Consider the following 16,323-nt stretch of genomic DNA (forward strand, 5'->3'; position numbering starts at 1 on the left):
GTCAGCAGGTGACGTCAGAGGCTCCTTCTGATAGGCTCTTACCTCTCTTGATAGCCAATCCTCCCAACCTGGTAGCCAAACCTCCTTTTCTGGCTATTTAGGGTCTCTGCTTTGGGGAATTCTTCAGATAACGAATGCAAGAGCTCACCAGAGTTCCTCTGCATCTCCCTCTTCACCTTCTACCAAAGGATCGACCGCTGACTGCTCAGGACGCCTGTAAAACCATAACAAAGTAGCAAGACGACTACTAGCAACATTGTAGCGCCTCATCCTGCCGGCTTTCTCGACTGTTTCCAGGTGGTGCATGCTCTGGGGGTAGCCTGCCTTCACCCTGCACCAGAAGCTCCAAAGAAATTTCCTGTGGGTCGATGGAATCTTCCCCCTGCTAACACAGGCACCAAAAGACTGCAACACTGGTCCTCTAGGTCCCCTCCCATCCTGATGAGCGTGGTCCCTGGAACTCAGCAACTCTGTCAGTGTGACTCTCACAGTCCAGTGACTCTTCAGTCAAAGTTTGGTGGAGGTGAGTCCTTGCCTCCCCACGCTAGACTGCATTGCTGGGTACCACGTGATTTGCAGCTGCTCTGGCTCCTGTGCACTCTGCCAGGATTTCCTTCGTGCACAGCCAAGCTTGGGTCCCCGGCACTCCTTCCTGCAGTGCACAACCTTCTGAGTTGTCCTCCGGCGTCGTGGCACTCCCTTTTGTGCCTGCTTCTGTGAGGGCTCCCTGAGTTGCTCGACGCCCTTTCTGTCTCCTCTTCCAAGTGGCGACATCCTGGTCCCTCTTGGGCCACAGCAGCACCCAAAAACCTCCACTGCAACCATTGCAGCTAGCAAGGCTTGTTTGCGGTCTTCCTGCATGGGAACACCTCTGCAAGCTTCATCGCGACGTGGGACATCCGTCTTCCAAAGGAGAAGTCCCTAGTCCTCTTCTTTCTTGCAGAACTCGAAGCTTCTTCCAACTGGTGGCAGCTTCCTTGCACCCTCAGCTGGTATTTCCTGGGCTACTGCCCACTCTCAACACTATCGCGACTATTGGACTTGGTCCCCTTGTCTTACAGGTACTCAGGTCCGGAAATCCACTGTTTTTGCATTGCTGGTGTTTGTACTTCCTGCACAACCCCCCTATCACGACTTCTGTGCTCTCTGGGGGTAATAGGTGCACTTCACACCTACGTTTCAGGGTCTTGGGGTGGGCTCTTTTTCTAACTCTCACTGTTTTCTTACAGTCCCAGCGGCCCTCTACAAGCTCACATAGGTCTGGGGTCCATTCGTGGTTTGCATTCCACTTTTGGAGTATATGGTTTGTGTTGCTCCTATACCTATGTGCTCCTATTGCAATCTATTGTAATTCCACACTGTTTGCATTACTTTTCTTGCTATTACTTACCTAATTTTGGTTTGTGTACATATATCTTGTGTATATAACTTATCCTCATACTGAGGGTACTCACTGAGATACTTTTGGCATATTGTCATAAATATAAAGTACCTTTATTTTTAGTATATCTGTGTATTGTGTTTTCTTAATATATTGTGCATATGACACCAGTGGTATAGTAGGAGCTTTACATGTCTCCTAGTTCAGCCTAAGCTGCTTTGCCATAGCTACCTTCTATCAGCCTAAACTGCTAGAAACACCTCTTCTACACTAATAAGGGATAACTGGACCTGGCACAAGGTGCAAGTACCTCTGGTACCCACTACAAGCCAGGCCAGCCTCCTACACTCACCCCTACTAGCTTCAGTTAGGTTTTAATAAATCAGCGCCAGCTCAACCCTTGGTAGCTTGGCAACGAGCAACAAGGCTCAATTTAGGAGACTGAGGGTCAGATGTATCAAACATTTTTGCAATCGCAAACGGCCCAACGATTGCAAAAATGGGTTTTAGTAGGTAACAAGTCCACTTTTCGATTCAGTAACTTGTCACCGAATCACAAATTGGATTTGCGACTACATACCGATTCGGTATTAGGTAGGGGCATGTCAAGGGCATCCCTTCCCAGTACCGAATCGCAGAGGTATGTATGATTGTTTTGTGACCGTGAATGCGGTTGCAAAACAATCGCAGTTACCACCTACTTCAAGTAGGTGGTAATCCATTCGCAAAGGGACCCCTTCCCCTTTGTGAATAAATGCAAAAACATTTTTAAGAGCAGGCAGTGGTCCCACGGACCACTGCCTGCTCTTAAAAAATGTAAAGGAAACTTTTCATTTTTAAACGCATCCCGTTTTCTTTTAAGTAAAACGGGCTGAATTTAAAAAACAAAAAGATTGCTTTATTGAAAAGCAATCACAGACATGGTGGTCTGCTGAGCCCAGCAGACCACCATCCCTGTGATTGTAGCTATTCATAATGGCTCGCAAATTGCGACCTACCACATGAATATTGATGAGGTGGGTCCATTTGCGAGCCCTTGCGAATTGCAGTATGAAACTCCTGGAGTGTCATACATTCCAATAGCAATTACTTTCGCTAGTGATTCGCAAAAAATCGCAGTTAGGTAATCGCTATTGTAAAGATTGATACATCTGGCCCAAAGTGTGGAAAGCATTCAAGTATCACAAAACAGTAATGAAATAAAACATAGTAAACAGTTTAAAAATCGAAAACCACATTATAATATTAGGAAATGTTTTTAACTTTAATTTGACACTAAAACAAATAAAATCAGGTAATGGGAACCGGAGATATGACTTTTTAAAGAATTGATGTTTTCTAGTGCATAGAAACTAACAGTGCCAATCTGGTCATCTTAATGCACCTCGACCGGGGCAAAGTCAAAGTTTCAGGCCAACCGCGATGGAGCCCTGCTCAGCTACAGCAAGTGGGATGCCTCGGTCAAAAGTTTACCTTCAGGCTTAGTCGTTTTCTTGAAGATTTTCTTCAGCGGGATGAAGTCACTAATTCGATCTGACCTCCTTGGTCCCTTCTTCGGATATACATCACAGGAGACCTTGGTGAAATTTTTATGTCTGGAGTTAGATGATTTTTCGTAACGAAAATCTTCGTCCAGGCCAAAGCTGAATCTTGATCTGACATCCCTGGAGCCCTCCTCAGATACGCTGCATGGGAAGTCCTGGTCAGTTTTTGGGAGATTTGTATCTCTGACGTCGGATGACCCTCTACAGCAAGCCAATTTTGAGTCGACGATTGCCTTTCCAGAGGCCACTGGTGAAATCCTGGAAGTCTGGGGCTCCGGAGCTTTTCAGCAGGATGAACCTGTGTAGGAGGCTGGCCTGGCTTGTAGTGGGTACCAGAGGTACTTACACCTTGTGCCAGGTCCAGTTATCCCTTATTAGTGTAGAAGAGGTGTTTCTAGCAGCTTAGGCTGATAGAAGGTAGCTATGGCAAAGCAGCTTAGGCTGAACTAGGAAACATGTAAAGCTCCTACTATACCACTGGTGTCATATGCACAATATCATAAGAAAACACAATACACAGATATACTAAAAATAAAGGTACTTTATTTTTATGACAATATGCCAAAAGTATCTCAGTGAGTACCCTCAGTATGAGGATGAGAAATATACACAAGATATATGTAAACAAACCAAAATTATGGAAGTAATAGCAAAAGGAAGTAATGCAAGCAGTGTAAAGTTACAGTAGATTGCAATAGGAGCACATAGGTATAGGGGCAACACAAACCATATACTCCAAAAGTGGAATGCGTACCACAAATGGACCCCAAACCTATGTGAGCTTGTAGAGGGTCGCTGGGACTGTAAGAAAACAGTGAGGGTTAGAAAAATAGCCCACCACAAGACCCTGTAAGGTAGGTGTAATTTGCACCTACAACCCCCAGAGAGCACAGAAGTCGTGATAGGGGGATTCTGCAAGGAAAACCAACACCAGCAATGCAACAACAGTGGATTTCCGGACCTGAGTACCTGTAAGACAAGGGGACCAAGTCCAAGAGTCGCGACAGTGTCGAGAGTGGGAAGGAGCCCATGAAATGCCAGCTGAGGGTGCAAGGAAGCTGCCACCGGATGGAAGAAGCTTGGTGTTTTGCAAGAACGAAGAGGACTAGGAACTTCCCCTTTGAAGGATGGATGTCCCATGTCGTGAAGAAGCTTGCAGAGGTGTTCCCACACAGAAAGACCGCAAACAAGCCTTGCTAGCTGCAAGGGTCGTGGTTAGGGTTTTTGGATGCTGCTGTGGCCCAGGAGGGACCAGGATGTCGCTACTTGGATGAGGAGACAGAGGGGGTGCCCAGCAAGTCAGGGAGCCCTCACAGAAGCAGGCAGCACCTGCAGAAGTACTTGAACAGGTACTTGGAAGAAGAGTGAACCGGAGTCCACGCAATGTCACAAAAGGGAGTCCCATGACGCCGGAGGGCAACTCAGAAGGTTGTGCACTGCAGGTTAGAGTGTCGGGGACCCAGGCTTGGCTGTGCACGAAGGAAATCCTGGAAGAGTGCACAGGAGCCAGAGCAGCTGCAAATCACGCAGTACTCAGCAATGCAGTCTAGCGTGGGAGTGTAGGAGGCTGGACTGGCTTGTAGTGAGTACCAAGGGGTACTTACACCTTGCACCAGGCCCAGGTATCCCTTATTAGTGTATAGGGGTGTCTAGCAGCTTAGGCTGATAGAAAAGGTAGCTTAGCAGAGCAGCTTAGGCTGAACTAGGAGACGAGTGAAGCTCCTACAGTACCACTAGTGTCATATGCACAATATCATAAGAAAACACAATACACAGATATACTAAAAATAAAGGTACTTTATTTTTATGACAATATGCCAAAAGTATCTCAGTGAGTACCCTCAGTATAAGGATAGCAAATATACACAAGATATATGTACACAATACCAAAATATGCAGTAATAGCAATAGAAAACAGTGCAAACAATGTATAGTCACAATAGAATGCAAAGGGGGCACATAGGGATAGGGGCAGCACAAACCATATACTCTAGAAGTGGAATGCGAACCACGAATGGACCCCAAACCTATGTGACCTTGTAGAGGGTCGCTGGGACTGTAAGAAAACAGTGAGGGTTAGAAAAATAGCCCACCCCAAGACCCTGAAAAGTGGGTGCAAAGTGCACCTAAGTTCCCCAAAGAGCACAGAAGTCGTGATAAGGGAATTCTGCAGGAAAGACCAACACCAGCAATGCAACAACGATGGATTTCCAGACGAGAGTACCTGTGGAACAAGGGGACTGAGTCCAAAAGTCACAATCAAGTCGGGAGTGGGCAGATGCCCAGGAAATGCCAGCTGTGGGTGCAAAGAAGTTGCCACCGGATGGTAGAAGCGGAGGATTCTGCAAGAACGACAAGGGCTAGAAACTTCCCCTTTGGAGGATGGATGTCCCACGTCATGAAGAGTCGTGCAGAAGTGTTTTTCCGCAGAAAGACCGCAAACAAGCCTTGCTAGCTGCAAAGCTCGTGGTTAGGGTTTTTGGATGCTGCTGTGGCCCAGGAGGGACCAGGATGTCACCAATTGCGTCAGGGGACAGAGGGGGTACCTGTGAGAAAGTAGCCTCTTTCTAGCCTTGTTACCCCCACTTTTGGCCTGTTTGTGAGTGTATGTCAGGGTGTTTTCACTGTCTCACTGGGATCCTGCTAGCCAGGGCCCAGTGCTCATAGTGAAAACCCTATGTTTTCAGTATGGTTGTTATGTGTCACTGGGACCCTGCTAGTCAGGACCCCAGTGCTCATAAGTTTGTGGCCTATATGTATGTGTTCCCTGTGTGGTGCCTAACTGTCTCACTGAGGCTCTGCTAACCAGAACCTCAGTGGTTATGCTCTCTCATTTCTTTCAATTTGTCACTAACAGGCTAGTGACCAATTTTACCAATTTACATTGGCTTACTGGAACACCCTTATAATTCCCTAGTATATGGTACTGAGGTACCCAGGGTATTGGGGTTCCAGGAGATCCCTATGGGCTGCAGCATTTCTTTTGCCACCCATAGGGAGCTCTGACAATTCTTACACAGGCCTGCCACTGCAGCCTGAGTGAAATAACGTCCAAGTTATTTCACAGCCATTTTACACTGCACTTAAGCAACTTATAAGTCACCTATATGTCTAACCTTTACCTGGTAAAGGTTAGGTGCAAAGTTACTTAGTGTGAGGGCACCCTGGCACTAGCCAAGGTGCCCCCACATTGTTCAGGGCCAATTCCCCGGACTTTGTGAGTGCGGGGACACCATTACACGCGTGCACTACATATAGGTCACTACCTATATGTAGCTTCACAATGGTAACTCCGAATATGGCCATGTAACATGTCTATGATCATGGAATTGCCCCCTCTATGCCATCCTGGCATAGTTGGCACAATCCCATGATCCCAGTGGTCTGTAGCACAGACCCTGGTACTGCCAAACTGCCCTTCCTGGGGTTTCACTGCAGCTGCTGCTGCTGCCAACCCCTCAGACAGGCATCTGCCCTCCTGGGGTCCAGCCAGGCCTGGCCCAGGATGGCAGAACAAAGGACTTCCTCTGAGAGAAGGTGTTACACCCTCTCCCTTTGGAAAATGGTGTGAAGGCAGGGGAGGAGTAGCCTCCCCCAGCCTCTGGAAATGCTTTCTTGGGCACAGATGTGCCCAATTCTGCATAAGCCAGTCTACACCGGTTCAGGGGACCCCTTAGCCCTGCTCTGGTGCGAAACTGGACAAAGGAAAGGGGAGTGACCACTCCCCTGACCTGCACCTCCCCTGTGAGGTGTCCAGAGCTCCTCCAGTGTGCTCCAGACCTCTGCCATCTTGGAAACAGAGGTGCTGCTGGCACACTGGACTGCTCTGAGTGGCCAGTGCCACCAGGTGACGTCAGAGACTCCTTCTGATAGGCTCCTTCAGGTGTTGCTAGCCTATCCTCTCTCCTAGGTAGCCAAACCCTCTTTTCTGGCTATTTAGGGTCTCTGTCTCAGGGGAAACTTTAGATAACGAATTCAAGATCTCAGCCGAGTTCCTCTGCATCTCTCTCTTCACCTTCTGCCAAGGAATCGACTGCTGACCGCGCTGGAAGCCTGCAAAACTGCAACATAGTAGCAAAGACGACTACTGCAACTCTGTAACGCTGATCCTGCTGCCTTCTCGACTGTTTTCCTGGTGGTGCATGCTGTGGGGGTAGTCTGCCTCCTCTCTGCACTAGAAGCTCCGAAGAAATCTCCCGTGGGTCGACGGAATCTTCCCCCTGCAACCGCAGGCACCAAAAAGCTGCATTACCGGTCCCTTGGGTCTCCTCTCAGCATGACGAGCGAGGTCCCTCGAATCCAGCAACTCTGTCCCAGTGACCCCCACAGTCCAGTGACTCTTCAGTCCAAGTTTGGTGGAGGTAAGTCCTTGCCTCACCTCGCTAGACTGCATTGCTGGGAACCGTGACTTTTGCAGCTACCCCGGCCCCTGTGCACTTCCGGCGGAAATCCTTTGTGCACAGCCAAGCCTGGGTCCATGGCACTCTAACTTGCATTGCACAAGTTTCTAAGTTGGTCTCCGGCGACGTGGGACTCCTTTGTGTAACTTTGGGTGAGCACCATTTCACACATCCTCGTAGTGCCTGTTTCTGGCACTTCTCCGGGTACTACCTGCTGCTAAGAGGGCTCCTTGTCTTGCTCGACGTCTCCTCTACCTCCTGGTCCAATTTGCGACCTTCTGGTCCCTTCTGGGCCACAGCAGCATCCAAAAACACTAACCACACGATTTGCAGCTAGCAAGGCTTGTTGGCGTTTTTTCGGCGGGAAAACACTTCTGCACGACTCTCCACGGCGAGAGGGATCCGTCCACCAAAGAGGAAGTCTCTAGCCCTTTTTGTTCTTGCAGAAACCTCTGCTTCTTCTGTCCAGTAGAAGCGTCTTTGCACCCACAGCTGGCTTTTCCTGGGCATCTGCCCATCTCCGACTTGCTTGTGACTTTTGGACTTGGTCCCCTTGTTCCACAGGTACCCTAGATTGGAAATCCATCGTTGTTGCATTGTTGGTTTGTGTCTTTCCTGCATTATGCCTCTAACACGACTTCTTTGTCCTTAGGGGAACTTTAGTGCACTTTGCACTCACTTTTCAGGGTCTTGGGGAGGGTTATTTTTCTGACTCTCACTATTTTCTAATAGTCCCAGCGACCCTCTACAAGGTCACATAGGTTTGGGGTCCATTCGTGGTTCGCATTCCACTTTTGGAGTATATGGTTTGTGTTGCCCCTATCCCTATGTGTCCCCATTGCATCCTATTGTAACTATACATTGTTTGCACTGTTTTCTAAGACTATACTGCATATTTTTGCTATTGTGTATATATATCTTGTGTATATTTCCTATCCTCTCACTGAGGGTACACTCTAAGATACTTGGGCATATTGTCATAAAAATAAAGTACCTTTATTTTTAGTATAACTGTGTATTGTGTTTTCTTATGATATTGTGCATATGACACTAAGTGGTACTGTAGTAGCTTCACACGTCTCCTAGTTCAGCCTAAGCTGCTCTGCTAAGCTACCATTATCTATCAGCCTAAGCTGCTAGACACCCTATACACTAATAAGGGATAACTGGGCCTGGTGCAAGGTGCAAGTACCCCTTGGTACTCACTACAAGCCAGTCCAGCCTCCTACATTGGTTGTGCAGCGGTGGGATAAGTGCTTTGAGACTACTTACCACTCTTGTCATTGTACTTTTCATAAGAGAAAAATATACAAAACAAGTTCAGTGTATATACACATAGCCAAAAAGTTTTGCATTTTCTCTTTTCACTCTTTTCTAAGTGCTGAAAAGTACTTCTAAACTTTCTAAAAAGTTCTAAAAAGTTTAAAAAGTTTTTTTCTCTGCCTTTCTAAAAGCTCTGACAAACTTTTTTCTCTTTTTCTATCACCTTAACTCTCTCTAAAAATGTCTTGCACAGGCCAAAATGTTGATCTGTCCAAACTTGCATATGACCACCTTAGCTGGAAAGGAGCAAGGAGTCTCTGTGTAGAAAGAGGTTTGAGTGCAGGGAAGAATCCTTCCTTGGAACTGTTACTTAACATGCTTAGAGAACAGGATAAGGCTAGAAGTGTATCTGTAGAAAAAGTAGATAATGGTTCCCAATCTGATCCAGGGACTCCCCCAGGAAAAGATTCAGGAAAGAAACTTCCAAGCCTGCCCATTACTAGACAGTCTAGCATAGTTGGTACTGATGCTGAGTCACACCATACAGATAGTGTTGTCTCACATCATAGCAAGAGCATTCATTCTCATCACAGTAGAAATTATGTTTCTGTCAGCCAAGCTGTTAGGGTGTCCTCTGTAAGGGACAGGTCTCCTTCTGTCCATTCTCACCATACTTCTGTTTCAAGGCATGTCCCTCCCACCCACCCTGATGACAGATTGTTGGAAAGGGAGCTCAATAGATTGAGAGTGGAACAAACCAGACTGAAGCTCAAGAAGCAACAGCTGGTTTTGGATAGACAGACTTTAGAAGTAGAGAAGGAGAGACAGAAACTGGGTTTAGAAACCCATGGTGGCAGCAGCAGTATTCCCCATAGTCATCCTGCAAAAGAGCATGATTCCAGAAATCTGCATAAGATAGTTCCCCCTTATAAGGAGGGGGATGACATTAACAAGTGGTTTGCTGCACTTGAGAGGGCCTGTGTTGTACAGGATGTCCCTCAAAGGCAGTGGGCTGCTATCCTATGGCTATCATTTAGTGGAAAAGGTAGGGATAGGCTCCTTACTGTGAAAGAAAATGAAGCTAATGATTACAAAGTTCTTAAGAATGCACTCCTAGATGGTTATGGCTTAACCACTGAACAATACAGGATAAAGTTCAGAGAGACCAAAAAGGAGACTTCACAAGACTGGGTTGATTTCATTGACCATTCAGTGAAGGCCTTGGAGGGGTGGTTACATGGCAGTAAAGTTACTGATTGTGACAGCCTGTATAACTTGATCCTGAGAGAGCATATTCTTAATAATTGTGTGTCTGATTTGTTGCACCAGTACTTGGTGGACTCTGATCTGACCTCTCCCCAAGAATTGGTAAAGAAGGCAGACAAATGGGTCAGAACAAGGGTGAACAGAAAAGTTCATACAGGGGGTGACAAAGAGAACACTAAGAAGAAAGATGGTGAAAAGTCTCAAGATAAGCATGGGGATAAGGGTAAAACCAAAGATCCCACTTCAAATCTTAAACACGCTTCAGGGGGTGGGGATAAAACAAATTCTTCCTCTTCTTCTCAACCTACACAATTTAAAAAGCCTTGGTGCTTTGTGTGTAAAAACAGAGGCCATAGGCCAGGGGATAAGTCCTGTCCAGGTAAACCCCCTGAGCCTACCACCACTAATACATCAAGCTCTAGTGCCCCTAGCAGTAGTGGTAATAGTGGTGGGACTGCTGGCAACAGTCATGTTAAAGGTGTAGTTGGGTTCACTTATGGGTCCATAGTAGAAACTGGGGTAGTCAGTCCCAAGACAGTTTCTGTCACACCTAGTGGCATTGGCCTTGCCACACTGGCTGCTTGTCCCCTTACAATGGATAAGTACAGGCAGACAGTTTCAATAAATGGTGTTGAGGCCTTGGCCTACAGGGACACAGGTGCCAGTATCACTTTGGTTACTGAAAACCTAGTGCATCCTGAACAACACATCATTGGACAACAGTATACGATTATTGATGTCCATAACTCCACTAAGTTTCTTCCCTTAGCTATAATTCAGTTTAGTTGGGGTGGAGTTACTGGCCCTAAGCAGGTGGTGGTATCACCTAGCTTACCTGTAGACTGTCTCTTAGGTAATGACCTAGAGGCCTCAGGTTGAGCTGATGTAGAGTTTTATGCCCATGCAGCCATGCTGGGCATCCCAGAGGAATTGTTCCCTCTCATTTCTACTGAAATGAAAAAGCAAAGGAGAGAAGGCCTGAAAACTCAGGATCCCTCTCCAACAACAGGTAAAAGGGGTATCACAGTATCCCCTAACCACCCTACCATTCAGGATACCATTCCTGTGGTAGGAGAAACCTCTCCTGGGGTGGCACCTGTTCCAAGGGATTCATCAGCTGGCAAAGCTGTACTCCCTGAGGTAGAAGTACCTCTCTGTGGGATAACTAACATTGGTGACAAAAAGAGCACCATTTTGGTTAACATGGAGCATCCCTCCAACCCTCCCAGAGAAACTTTAGTGCAGAAACCCTGCACTACCTCACAACACTTAGGACAGCACCCCTGCCCTAGTGTGGAGCTCATAGGACAGCATCCCTACCCTGCTCCAACTAAAGAGAAACAGCATCCCTGTTCTCTCTTCCAGCCATATGGACAACGTTTTTGCCCAGCTATGGCTTTATTGAGACAGCATCCCTGTCTGGCATTTCCATCACTACAAATAGGTTCAGTGGACAATTCCCACTGCTCTAAACTAAAACTTACTGATAGAAACTCTGAAAATACATCTTCACATTGTTGCTTAGCTAAAAAACTTCAAACAGGGTGGTTTACATCCCCACAGGGAAGTAACCATATAGTGGATGATAAAGGGAGTAACCAGTCTATTGCAGAGCTACTCTCTACTTATCACCACTTAGACAATAAAGTCTCAACTGGCCAAGGTTAGCCTTATTGTCCTTCGTTTGTGGGGGGGGTTGTGTGAGAAAGTAGCCTCTTTCTAGCCTTGTTACCCCCACTTTTGGCCTGTTTGTGAGTGTATGTCAGGGTGTTTTCACTGTCTCACTGGGATCCTGCTAGCCAGGGCCCAGTGCTCATAGTGAAAACCCTATGTTTTCAGTATGGTTGTTATGTGTCACTGGGACCCTGCTAGTCAGGACCCCAGTGCTCATAAGTTTGTGGCCTATATGTATGTGTTCCCTGTGTGGTGCCTAACTGTCTCACTGAGGCTCTGCTAACCAGAACCTCAGTGGTTATGCTCTCTCATTTCTTTCAATTTGTCACTAACAGGCTAGTGACCAATTTTACCAATTTACATTGGCTTACTGGAACACCCTTATAATTCCCTAGTATATGGTACTGAGGTACCCAGGGTATTGGGGTTCCAGGAGATCCCTATGGGCTGCAGCATTTCTTTTGCCACCCATAGGGAGCTCTGACAATTCTTACACAGGCCTGCCACTGCAGCCTGAGTGAAATAACGTCCACGTTATTTCACAGCCATTTTACACTGCACTTAAGTAACTTATAAGTCACCTATATGTCTAACCTTTACCTGGTAAAGGTTAGGTGCAAAGTTACTTAGTGTGAGAGCACCCTGGCACTAGCCAAGGTGCCCCCACATTGTTCAGGGCCAATTCCCTGAACTTTGTGAGTGCGGGGACACCATTACACGCGTGCACTACATATAGGTCACTACCTATATGTAGCTTCACAATGGTAACTCCGAATATGGCCATGTAACATGTCTATGATCATGGAATTGCCCCCTCTATGCCATCCTGGCATAGTTGGCACAATCCCATGATCCCAGTGGTCTGTAGCACAGACCCTGGTACTGCCAAACTGCCCTTCCTGGGGTTTCACTGCAGCTGCTGCCAACCCCTCAGACAGGCATCTGCCCTCCTGGGGTCCAGCCAGGCCTGGCCCAGGATGGCAGAACAAAGGACTTCCTCTGAGAGAAGGTGTTACACCCTCTCCCTTTGGAAAATGGTGTGAAGGCAGGGGAGGAGTAGCCTCCCCCAGCCTCTGGAAATGCTTTCTTGGGCACAGATGTGCCCAATTCTGCATAAGCCAGTCTACACCGGTTCAGGGGACCCCTTAGTCCTGTTCTGGCGCGAAACTGGACAAAGGAAAGGGGAGTGACCACTCCCCTGACCTGCACCTCCCCTGGGAGGTGTCCATAGCTCCTCCACTGTGCTCCAGACCTCTGCCATCTTGGAAACAGAGGTGCTACTGGCACACTGGACTGCTCTGAGTGGCCAGTGCCACCAGGTGACGTCAGAGACTTCTTCTGATAGGCTCCTTCAGGTGTTGCTAGCCTATCCTCTCTCCTAGGTAGCCAAACCCTCTTTTCTGGCTATTTAGGGTCTCTGTCTCTGGGAAAACTTTAGATAACGAATGCAAGAGCTCAGCCGAGTTCCTCTGCATCTCTCTCTTCACCTTCTGGCAAGGAATCGACTGCTGACCGCGCTGGAAGCCTGCAAAACTGCAACATAGTAGCAAAGACGACTACTGCAACTCTGTAACGCTGATCCTGCTGCCTTCTCGACTGTTTTCCTGGTGGTGCATGCTGTGGGGGTAGTCTGCCTCCTCTCTGCACTAGAAGCTCCGAAGAAATCTCCCGTGGGTCGACGGAATCTTCCCCCTGCAACCGCAGGCACCAAAAAGCTGCATTACCGGTCCCTTGGGTCTCCTCTCAGCACGACGAGCGAGGTCCCTCGAATCCAGCAACTCTGTCCAAGTGACTCGCACAGTCCAGTGACTTTTCAGTCCAAGTTTGGTGGAGGTAAGTCCTTGCCTCACCTCGCTAGACTGCATTGCTGGGAACCACGACTTTTGCAGCTACCCCGGCCCCTGTGCGCTTCCGGCGGAAATCCTTTGTGCACAGCCAAGCCTGGGTCCACGGCACTCTAACCTGCATTGCACGACTTTCTAAGTTGGTCTCCGGCGACGTGGGACTCCTTTGTGTAACTTTGGGTGAGCACCGTTTCACACATCCTTGTAGTGCCTGTTTCTGGCACTTCTCCGGGTGCTACCTGCTGCTAAGAGGGTTCCTTGTCTTGCTTGACATGCTCTCTACCTCCTGGTCCAATTTGCGACCTCCTGGTCCTTCCTGGGCTACAGCAGCATCCAAAAACGCTAACAGCACGATTTGCAGCTAGCAAGGCTTGTTGGCGTTCTTTCAGCGGGAAAACAATTTTGCACGACTCTCCACGGCGAGAGAGATCCGTCCACCAAAGGGGAAGTCTCTAGCCCTTTTCGTTCCTGCAGAAACCTCTGCTTCTTCTGTCCAGTAGAAGCTTCTTTGCACCCACAGCTGGCATTTCCTGGGCATCTGCCCATCTCCGACTTGTTTGTGACTTTTGGACTTGGTCCCCTTGTTCCACAGGTACCCTAGATTGGAAATCCATCGTTGTTGCATTGTTGGTTTGTGTCTTTCCTGCATTATTCCTCTAACACGACTTCTTTGTCCTTAGGGGAACTTTAGTGCACTTTGCACTCACTTTTCAGGGTCTTGGGGAGGGTTATTTTTCTAACTCTCAATATTTTCTAATAGTCCCAGCGACCCTCTACAAGGTCACATAGGTTTGGGGTCCATTCGTGGTTCGCATTCCACTTTTGGAGTATATGGTTTGTGTTGCCCCTATCCCTATGTGTCCCCATTGCATCCTATTGTAACTATACATTGTTTGCACTGTTTTCTAAGACTATACTGCATATTTTTGCTATTGTGTATATATATCTTGTGTATATTTCCTATCCTCTCACTGAGGGTACACTCTAAGATACTTTGGCATATTGTCATAAAAATAAAGTACCTTTATTTTTAGTATAACTGTGTATTGTGTTTTCTTATGATATTGTGCATATGACACTAAGTGGTACTGTAGTAGCTTCACACGTCTCCTAGTTCAGCCTAAGCTGCTCTGCTAAACTACCATTATCTATCAGCCTAAGCTGCTAGACACCCTATACACTAATAAGGGATAACTGGGCCTGGTGCAAGGTGCAAGTACCCCTTGGTACTCACTACAAGCCAGTCCAGCCTCCTACAGTGCCCAGCAAGACAAGAAGCCCTCTCAGAAGCAGGCAGCACCCGCAGAAGTGCCGGATCAGGCACTATGAAGTGGAGTGAAACAGTGCTCACCCGAAGTTGCACAAGAGAGTCCCACGCCGCCGGAGGACAACTCAGGAGGTCGTGCAATGCAGGTTAGAGTGCTGTGGACCCAGGCTTGGCTGTGCATGAAGGAAATCCTCGGTGAGTGCACAGGAGCCGGAGTAGCTGCAAAACACGCGGTTCCCAGCAATGTAGTCTGGCGTGGGGAGGCAAGGACTTACCTCCACCAAACTTGGACTGAAGAGTCACTGGACTGTGGGAGTCACTTGGACAGAGTTGCTGAGTTCAAGGGACCTCGCTCGTTGTGCTGAGAGGAGACCCAGAGGACCGGTGATGCAGTTCTTTGGTGCCTGTGGTTGCAGGGGGAAGATTCCGTCGACCCATGGGAGATTTCTTCGGAGCTTCTAGTGCAGAGAGGAGGCAGACTACCCCCACAGCATGCACCACCAGGAAAACAGTCGAGAAGGCAGCTGGATCAGCGTTACCGTGTCGCAGTAGTCGTCGTTGCTACTTTGTTGCAGTTTTGCAGGCTTCCAGCGCGGTCAGCAGTCGATTCCTTGGCAAAAGGTGAAGTGAGAGATGCAGAGGAACTCTGATGAGCTCTTGCATTCGTTATCTAAAGAATTCCCCAAAGCAGAGACCCTAAATAGCCAGAAAAGAGGGTTTGGCTACATAGGAAAGAGGATAGGCTAGCAACACCTGAAGGAGCCTATCAGAAGGAGTCTCTGACGTCACCTGCTGGCCCTGGCCACTCAGAGCAGTCCAGTGTGCCAGCAGCACCTCTGTTTCCAAGATGGCAGAGGTCTGGAGCACACTGGAGGAGCTCTGGGCACCTCCCAGGGGAGGTGCAGGTCAGGGGAGTGGTCACTCCCCTTTCCTTTGTCCAGTTTCGCGCCAGAGCAGGGCTGGGGGATCCCTGAACCGGTGAAGACTGGCTTATGCAGAGATGGGCACCATCTGTGCCAATCAAAGCATTTCCAGAGGCTGGGGGAGATTACTCCTCCCCAGCCCTGACACTTTATTCCAAAGGGAGAGGGTGTAACACCCTCTCTCTGAGGAAGTCCTTTGTTCTGCCTTCCTGGGGCAAGCCTGGCTGGACCCCAGGAGGGCAGAAACCTGTCTGAGGGGTTGGCAGCAGCAGCAGCTGCAGTGCAACCCCGGGAAAGGCAGTTTGGCAGTACCCGGGTCTGTGCTAGAGACCCGGGGAATCATGGGATTGCCTCCCCAATACCAGGATGGCATTGGTGGGGCAATCCCATGATCTTAGACATGTTACATGGCCATATTCGGAGTTACCATTGTGAATCCACACATAGGTAGTGACCTATATGTAGTGCACGCGTGTAATGGTGTCCCCTGACTCACAAAGTCCGGGGAATTGGGCCTGAACAATGTGGGGGCACCTTGGCTAGTGCCAGGGTGCCCACACACTAAGTAACTTAGCACCCAACCTTTACCAGGTAAAGGTTAGACATATAGGTGACTGATAAGTTACTTAAGTGCAGTGTAACATGGCTGTGAAATAACGTGGACGTTATTTCACTCAGGCTGCAGTGGCAGGCCTGTGTAAGAATTGTCAGAGCTCCCCATGGGTGGCAAAAGAAATGCTGCAGCCCATAGGGATCTCCTG

The sequence above is a fragment of the Pleurodeles waltl genome, chromosome 5 (genome assembly GCF_031143425.1).
Source record: "Pleurodeles waltl isolate 20211129_DDA chromosome 5, aPleWal1.hap1.20221129, whole genome shotgun sequence".
NCBI lineage: Eukaryota > Metazoa > Chordata > Amphibia > Caudata > Salamandridae > Pleurodeles > Pleurodeles waltl.